This window comes from Argopecten irradians, chromosome 4 (assembly GCF_041381155.1).
Source record: "Argopecten irradians isolate NY chromosome 4, Ai_NY, whole genome shotgun sequence".
In the NCBI taxonomy this organism is placed as follows: domain Eukaryota; kingdom Metazoa; phylum Mollusca; class Bivalvia; order Pectinida; family Pectinidae; genus Argopecten; species Argopecten irradians.
In genome coordinates, this window is record NC_091137.1 from 41,471,325 (window position 1) to 41,480,229 (window position 8,905).

General features: G+C 34.5%; 1 pseudogene; it reads right to left on the minus strand.

Annotated features, from left to right (window-relative positions):
* The window catches only part of LOC138321699 (uncharacterized), a 32,489-nt pseudogene extending 28,101 nt beyond the window's left edge, over positions 1 to 4,388 (minus strand).
* Between the last annotated feature and the right edge of the window lie 4,517 nt (positions 4,389 to 8,905).

Consider the following 8,905-nt stretch of genomic DNA (forward strand, 5'->3'; position numbering starts at 1 on the left):
GAGAAAAGTCGTATCTCTTATTGCCAGCAGTCTCACTGTTCCTATATTGATTATGCCGATTGCTAAAACGAAGATGATAATTTTGATTTTTCGGTGAAATTAGTCCCGAGCGATTGGTCTTTACCCGGACCGTCCTTCACCGAAGCGGATATGCCGGATCGAAAATACTGATACGCGTGACTCTAATAGAAGGCTTCAGGATTGTAATTCGAATTTTCAAACAGCTGAACGGTCAACGCGAATAATTTGTTGTTTTTTGTGAGGAATGAAGGTACGAATTGAAAGCTTGGAAAGAAGGACACACTGAGATATTGAATGAAGGCGCTCACGATGTGCCTCGTATAACGGCGTTGTGTTGTAAATACGAAGCGCGGTCTCTTGTACGAAGAGGGGCATCGAACACGACCCCCCCCCCCCGTTCTAGGCAGATATATAGAGTGTTAAATGCAAATACATTATATAAAAAAATTCATTCATATATCGTTAAAGCCCAAAACAAATATATCCGTTTTATTAAGCACATTATCTAAATTAATTTTAATTATATTCAAATTGAATATTTAAGAAATTAATGTTGTAGAATTTGAAGTAAAAAAATATTCGGACATGGTTAAAGTTTGAGATGTGTCATTACTGGGTGAGCATTTTGACATGTTTTTACTTCAGTAATTTTTGAAAACCAAAACTTTTGAGAAATTCATTTTCAAAAATCAAAACAAAGGCATGGGGGAAACATATATGATGCAACATCACAAATTTATGCACTGTAATAATTCTTGTTTTATGCTTTGATTATTTTTATGATGTATGTTTAGATGAAAAACCATATCTATAAGAAGTCACGTTATAATTATTAATATCACTGTAAAATGTGAATTGAAAATTTTAGACAAAAACCTGGCTATCTTACGTTTAATAAAAAGTTAATCATTTCATTGCATTTTAGGACCTAAATATCATGATTTTTGCAGATATAGTCCAAAATTCATTTTGAGCTTTTAATTTAACTTTATAGACACATTTAATCCTATGCCATTGTAAATAATACGAAATAATTGATAACTTTAAGTGCTTGTGATCTCTAAACATATCTTCTAGTGATTCAGTGTGTATGATCCAATATTTCGTCGCATTTATAATATTATCCCAAGCCCCCTCTATTTTCCATAGTCTTCAAGGTATAGCTCCGCATACAGAGTCTGAAATTTGTACTGTAGGGATCTATCAATGTTAATTATAAGACACATCTTGCAAAAAAAAATCGTAGATATATCAAAAAAAATAGAAAAACAGTTTCTGTGCCTGCAAAGGGTTGTTCAGTGCTTGCTTCTCAGAGAGTTGAAATAAATAGAGAGAAAATGATATCAGGAGATTGTATAATTTTATTGTCAACTGAATTACATCCAAAGTAAATAAGTCTGCTATGTTTCCGCATGTGTTTATTATCATCAATAATAGAGTCTGTATTGTTTATGCTGTTTCCACCAGTGATGACTGAGTGTGATGTATTACTCTGGTAGATTGTTTAGACACAAGCTACTATCATATTGAGCAGATTTTTGTTGTAGTGATTATTGTGTTGTCAAGTATGCTGTCGTTAGGAAATCGTAGATTTCCTATCGTGATAGCCATGTGTACTAGGATACCATGTCTTCAAGGAGGTCTTCGAGGGCTTTAACGTAGTCGTGTGGACCTTCTTCATGACGCATTCGAATAAACATCGTTGTTTCCCATTCGTATTGCGTTCGTGGTTATAAATGTGTCCATTGTCGCCGATGGATTACACGGATGGTAAGACGAATATTGATGTACCACGAATTCGCCGATGATGTCTCTAAGCGTGTCGCATGAGAGGGACTTACGAGAAGGCAAGAGTGTGGACACACGAATTCGCAACACGCAAAGATTGAAGATGACGATCTCTCTTGTGTGAGTGATAGTTGGCGCCGGGCTGCAAACTTTGTCTGTTGAGCAGAGAGCAGCGAGAGACATATAGACCTGGCTGTCACTCACGAAGTTACTGCCGGATAGAGCATAAGAAAGTTCCCCGTCGATCTTAAGATGGCTTAAGATGGCCTCGCGAATGGCCCGATGCGCTCCACGCTTCAGTGCCGAATTTGGAAGTTTTTTTTTCGTGTGTAAATCCATGTGTCAACTCGCGGGACAGTGTGACGCCAGCATTAGTCTATTTACATCGACTCACAGAAGAAGCACAGGTAGATGGAACTTTAGATATTTATACAGTCTACAAAATTATGGTTCTTTGTCTGTGATGGCTGTCTTATTATTGACAAACATTTTTTTAATTTTCCATCTAGTCATTCATGGTTGGTAAATTTGACAAGCTAGTATTCTCTAGACGACCAGGGATGGTAGTTTGGGTTTCTTCAGTCCAGACAGCACCGTTTATGAAAAAAGTTGTTCCTAAACTCATATTTTATGGCACATTTGTTTTTTAACTATACAACTATTAAATCAATCATTCAATCAGCTTAATTTGGATTGTCCAAATAAACAACATGTGCATGTATTTATTCATTTTAGTGTAACATGTACTTTATCAAATACACTCATTGTATTCAGGCTATTTCTGGTTTAAGATTTTTTACAAGATGAACATACTAGTGTTTCCTTTACAATGTATAATACACAAACACGTAGTCCGTATGTTTGTGCATTGATCCAAAATTTAACTTCAACTGCGTTGACTATTGTGTTATATTTAAACTAATTCAGAAATGTTTTGCTTGGCATGACAAGAAAGACCACTTTATATGGACAAACCCCCAATACCGAGAAATGTCTTATCAAAGCGCCATATCGATTTTTCAGAACCACGAAGTTAAGATTTACCTACCTGGTGTACTTAAGTCATTCAATTACCTCCTGTGATTATGCACATTTGTACTAGGACTTAGATTAAAGCAGAACACATTTAGAAATTTGTCAAATATTATGAGTTTTTTTTTAGCTAAATTACAGTGGAACCCGGTCATATTGAAATCTTGGGGGAATGAGAAATCTCTTCATATTATCCAGATTTCAATATAACCAAGGAGAAAGACAATGGATATGTGTGAACATTGGATTAAAATACATTTCAAATTAAGCAGTACTTCAATGTACCGGTAACCATAATAAGTGGGTTCAACTGTAAATATGCTTCATTATAATGAAAGGTCTTCTCTCTCTTAATATACAGTGGACCCCGGTTATATTAAAGTTCTTGGGGGATGAGAAATCTCTTCAATTTATCCAAATTTCAGTGTTACCAAGGAAAAAACCAACGAATATGTGTGAACAGGGATTATAAATCGTTTCAAATTAAGCAGTATTTCAATATAACCGATTTCAAATTAAGTGTGTTCCACTGTACCTCACAAATCAATTATCATTGCGATATGTACTTGCAAAAGTTACATTAGGATCTTACCCCAGTAAAAGATTACAAAGACATATATAATATCGAAATTACAAAACCCAATTTGAAACATACCTTGGGATCTTGCTGTACCTGCTCTAAGTCTAGCCTCGTTCCCGTTTTCCAGGCGGCGTCTCAATCGCAGTCACCGGTTATTACATATTGTTATGATAATCGGTTGTTCATATCAAACGTCTTTAGAAACATACCAATACACATGTAATCATTGCAATATATAATAGCAGGGTTATCGCAGTCAACTTTGTTATTATACATGGTTAAACAGTATTTATTCACATATCGATATATGTACACACAGAACTTGAAATAATTGGGATTGGAAAACAAGCCCAAAGAATTATATATCATTATATTGGTCTCCTTTGTCGTCTTGTACTTCCGTATCATATTAATAAAACAATTATAGACACCAATTACTTTGAAACCATCAATCACTTTCATATCAAAGAACAATTTATACCATAATAGGACATACAACATACGACGTTTTGATTAAACTAATTTACCATAACAACGGGATGCAAATATATACCTGTATTCAAAATTCATATATCACAAAAAAAAACATAAGTAAATAACAAAACCGTTCGCCTGCCACTACCTGTGCCGTCACGCTACATAACCACCACCCCAGTTTTATGTAGCGCATAGCCTACGTCAAAAGGGTGCAATTATCTCCCTCTTATAATATCCACTAAGATAAATGACACATAATTATACAGAAATGCATTTCGCAACGACAGAAAGCCAGGCGCCAGATAAATCTAAATGTAAAGAACCGGTTCGCTCAAAGGTCAAGTTCACAATAAATCGTGATTATTCCAAAAGCATATTTTACAAACTTAAATTACTGGAAACATTTAGATGTTCATTAAAACTATTCCAACAATTGATACAAAAAGCGAAGACGTGTTCCTGGAATCTTGAAATAATATGAAGGCTTATTACACAATATACTCAACGCAGTCTAGGTACAGTTACAACACTCGAATACGGAAGTAATATCATTCAAATACTACTTAATACTGTTTACAGTAACACTTTTTAACCATTAGTTGGGGACAAGCCAGTCCTGCTCAAGACAGTTTATAAACCATCACTTTATGCAACAAGAGGCCCAAGGCCCTTAACGGCCATCTAACAACCTAGGCAATAGTCGTATAGGACATTTATTAGATATTTTGTATTGTTATCTGACTCTCTATATAAATGTAAATGAAGTAATTTCGCCTATCGACCGGTCAATAGTTTGACTGTTGACCGGCGCGAAACGTTTGCACGCGCTTTATATTGTTGACGTCATAAACATCGGCGCGCCAGACCAAAATACAGGTATTTTTTCGGCAAAAGTCGTTCTCGCCACAATTTGTGATTCGTATAAGATGGCTGTTCAGGTAGCAAAACAGTTGTTTCATGGCTTTTCAGTCAAAAGTCAAAAACTATTTCCCCTCGGTGTTTGGACCAACCCTATAAACTGTTTCCCTTGGCCTCGGCCACGGGAAACAATTCATCGGGTTGGCCCCAACATCTTGGGGAAAAGATTTTTGACTGTTGACTAAAAAGGCATGAAACAACTGTATAATGGTGGCTATCTTGGATTAAGGATCAACCCGAGATGTAACAACACTTAGTCGGAACCATATCAGGATCATCTCAGGCCAGATTCAGCCAAATCGTACTGGTAGAACTTGAGAAGAAGTTCAAAATGTGGTTTCAATGGCGGCTATGGCGGCCATCTTGAATTTCGGATTAAACTAAAAAAAAATAACAACACTTGTTAGGGGCTATGTAAGGATCATTTCAGGTAAGTTTCAGTCAAATTGCACCAGTACACAGACAATTTTTCCTAACCTGGAGAAATGAAGTTCAAAATGTGATTTCAAGATGGCAGCTGTGGCAATGTATATGATGCAAATGGATGCATACCTCAGATATTCATGAATATTATTTACAACATATATTGCAAAAGGTTTGCAGATGACTTTATTCAAACAAATTGTAAGTGCAATTTCACAAAATTCTCGAACTTTCAACAGTACAGTTTATTTTGTCGCAGAAAAATCCATTTCGCAATAAAAAAAAAATGAGCTTAAATTGTCCGCTATCTTTCTACATTGTATAATTATACTGCTATAACATCCTCAATCAATTCGATCAAAATAAAACTTTTCTAATAAATAAGAGTTTTATTTCATTGAATATTTCTGATAATTTTTTTAAATATCGTTTCCGAGCTTACTGTTTCTTTTGTATTCCCAAGAATTTTCAACAAAGTCATAATCAACTTGGACATTTCTTTTCGTGAACACCTACCGAGAAGAACAGGAATTCACGAATAGCTTTCCTATCACAATGACGTGAAAATAAAAGTGAGTATACTCGGTACTTTCAATATGATATAGTAAAACCGAAAAAAAAGCCTCCATGTCTATATGTTTACATGTTGAATGGAATTTATTTTATTTTTTCAGGAAATAAAACGTAACGAAAGTTTTGTGGCAGACCTACAGAAAACATTATCCGATTCAAACTCATCAATGTATTGTAAATGTACATATTTTAGTCGTATTCATGATCTTGCGTTTTTTTTGCGTCAAACATTTTGAACTGAACTATTATTGCGTTATATTTTTCTGTATATAGTAAGTATAATATTTACTACCATTTCGATGATTCATTATGGCGCTAAAATTAATTAAATTTCACCAAAATAAGCACATTTACTTTACTATCGCGTTTTTTGGAAGCACAAAAGTCTGATTGGTTGTTTTTCTTATGCCTCTATAGAACACAATGTTCGACCCAAGCTCCACATAGCACTGTAAATGTACATAATTTAGCTGTAATCAATCAGATACGCTATTTGCGTCAAAACTTTTGGGCTAAAATAGCATTTCGTTAATATTTTTCTGTATGTCGCATGCAAGCGTACATTTACTACGAATGCAGAAATTCATCATATCGCCTGTCCAAAATGAATTAGTTTCCACCAAAAAGCACTTTTACAGTAAGTACGTTTTTTTATATACAGAATAGGTGGATTCCTTCATGCCTTTATGAAGACGTTATCGTGACTTCACAGTACTGATTATCATTGGAAATATTGAACAAACCAACAAATTAGACAATAAAATGTTTGATTTTTTATTTCTACACTATTTTACTCCAAAAACGAAAAATACATAGTCAATAATAGCATACAATAAATATTCGAAATCAAGCACCTTTATCTATTGAAGTACCAAGAAATGTTAACATCAGATATGTACCAGCACCAAAAGTTAAATACCCTAAAATCTCGATAATAAGCCGCAACTTACTTTCTTATTAGTAGGAAACATAGACTTATTTTCGAGACCGGTCTATTTTCAAGTTTGTCTTGTTTACTTCAGGTTCGGCTTTCTTTTGTAACATTTCATCCTTGTTCAAATTAAAACAAAAATACATAAAGTACAGGAGCATATTTGATAATGCAAATATGAATGTTCAGTAATCAGGATTTATACACGCACAGCAAAACCACAAAACAATATGCCGATTTTGTATTGTTCACTCTGCAGATAAAGTCGACTTATTTTATTTAGTTAATTCCCTTGCAAGGAATATAAGGCTTAATTTCAAGTGCGGCTTAGTTTCAAAGCCGATATATTTGCTAGAGACATTTGACCAAAAACAAAAAATCCAAGGCTTACTTTCAAGATCGACCTATTTTCGATTAAGGCTTATTACGAGATTTAGGGTCTGTACAATTGGCTATGAAATTTCTTGAAACTCCTCTCTTTTGCCTCTTAATTCTACAGTACATATACATGTAATGCTAAGACACTGGGAATGTCTCACTCAGCGGCAATCTCTCGTGAAATAAACTTACTGTAGAGAAGAGGATCATTAAGTTCATTAAAATGTTTTTGTTGTCCATTTAAAGGCACGTAAAATATTAGTCGAATTTAGATTTTAAATTAAGTTGAACAAATTGATCAAATTCTCTTGCTCCAGATGTATCTTAAAGTAATTTGTGCCGTAACTAGGCGAAAATTTTGACATGCTATTTTTTCTTCAATTTATCAAATACCATCAGGTTTCATGAATTAAGCTATAAAAATCATTCAATGGACAGACATTCATGTATGATGCTTTATAAACTATGTTACAACACGGGTTTTGTGCAATGTAAAATTCTTATTTTATGCATTATGTATGTTTAGAAATATAACTGAAGAAACCACTTAACACTTTCCAATAAAACTGTAAAATGTTAAATGAAATCGTAGACCAAACCCTGGCTTCATGGTCTCACCTTATGTACTCATTTCACTGCGCTGTAGATGTACATATAATGATTATTGTCAGTACTGCCAATATCATTTTCAGCTTTTATTTGTACTTGTAAAATTAAAACATATGCACTGTAAGCATTGTAATTATAAAAATGTTCGTAGTATTTTTGGTGGTGACTAACATATTAAAATCTCTCGTTAGTATAAAAATACTGCACATATAACTTTGGCATCTTCATTAACAATGAAGGACTAGTTGAATGGGTGTGGTTAGTAAGACGTTCCTATAGGGCAGCCAGGATCATTTCAGGACGTGGACAGCCACCAGCCAGCGGTCGGTAACTGGCAACTGTCCCATATTTAATTCGAACTCGCGAAGAGGAGAAGGATTTGTGATAATATTTCGCGACATCTTAATACTCGATTACCGCGACCCCAGACAGAAGGGACAAGAGCCTAAAAGTAATATAACTGAAGGCAAGGCCTTAAAGGGCGCAGCCAGATGTTTTTAATTATTAATATGAATAATGCACGGCATATATAGCATGGGAAAAGTGAAGCCCTACTTATTTATTTTATTTTCTATTTCATGTAGGAGACATAAATTAGAAATAAAAGGACGCACTTTTACCTATAGAAGTATATGATGTAATAATTGTCTAGAATAAAACTCAAAGATTGGATTTCTCTGTGTCCATTCAAGGCCTGTAGTGCCGCGTATGCGAATCCTATGATTTCGCGCCATTTCTTGACTGTATAATATGTGACGTCATGATTCCTTGTGCTCATCTTCATCTTGGTGGATATTTTGACTGCATTCCATAGCTTTTAATTTTCAAAGTGTTATTATTATTATTTCAAAAATAAAAAATGTTTAATTACTCCTGTTATGCATTTGCATTAGCTAAATATAAATTTACTGGGGAGAGCAGTACCGGAGCAAACACACAACCTCCCCATATGTATGACAAAAAGGCGGCCGCAAACTGAAGCTGTTAGTGTGTAGGATTGAATTTTGAAGATTGTGTTTTTTCCTTATATTTTCGTGTATGTGTTAAAAAAGAAAAGCAAAATATAGCACAGTGTGTGACATATCATACACATGTAAGTTTGGTAATATAATACCAACAAAGTATATCCGTATCGTTCGTGGATTACTCGAGAAATACGTCAATAACGATATGTA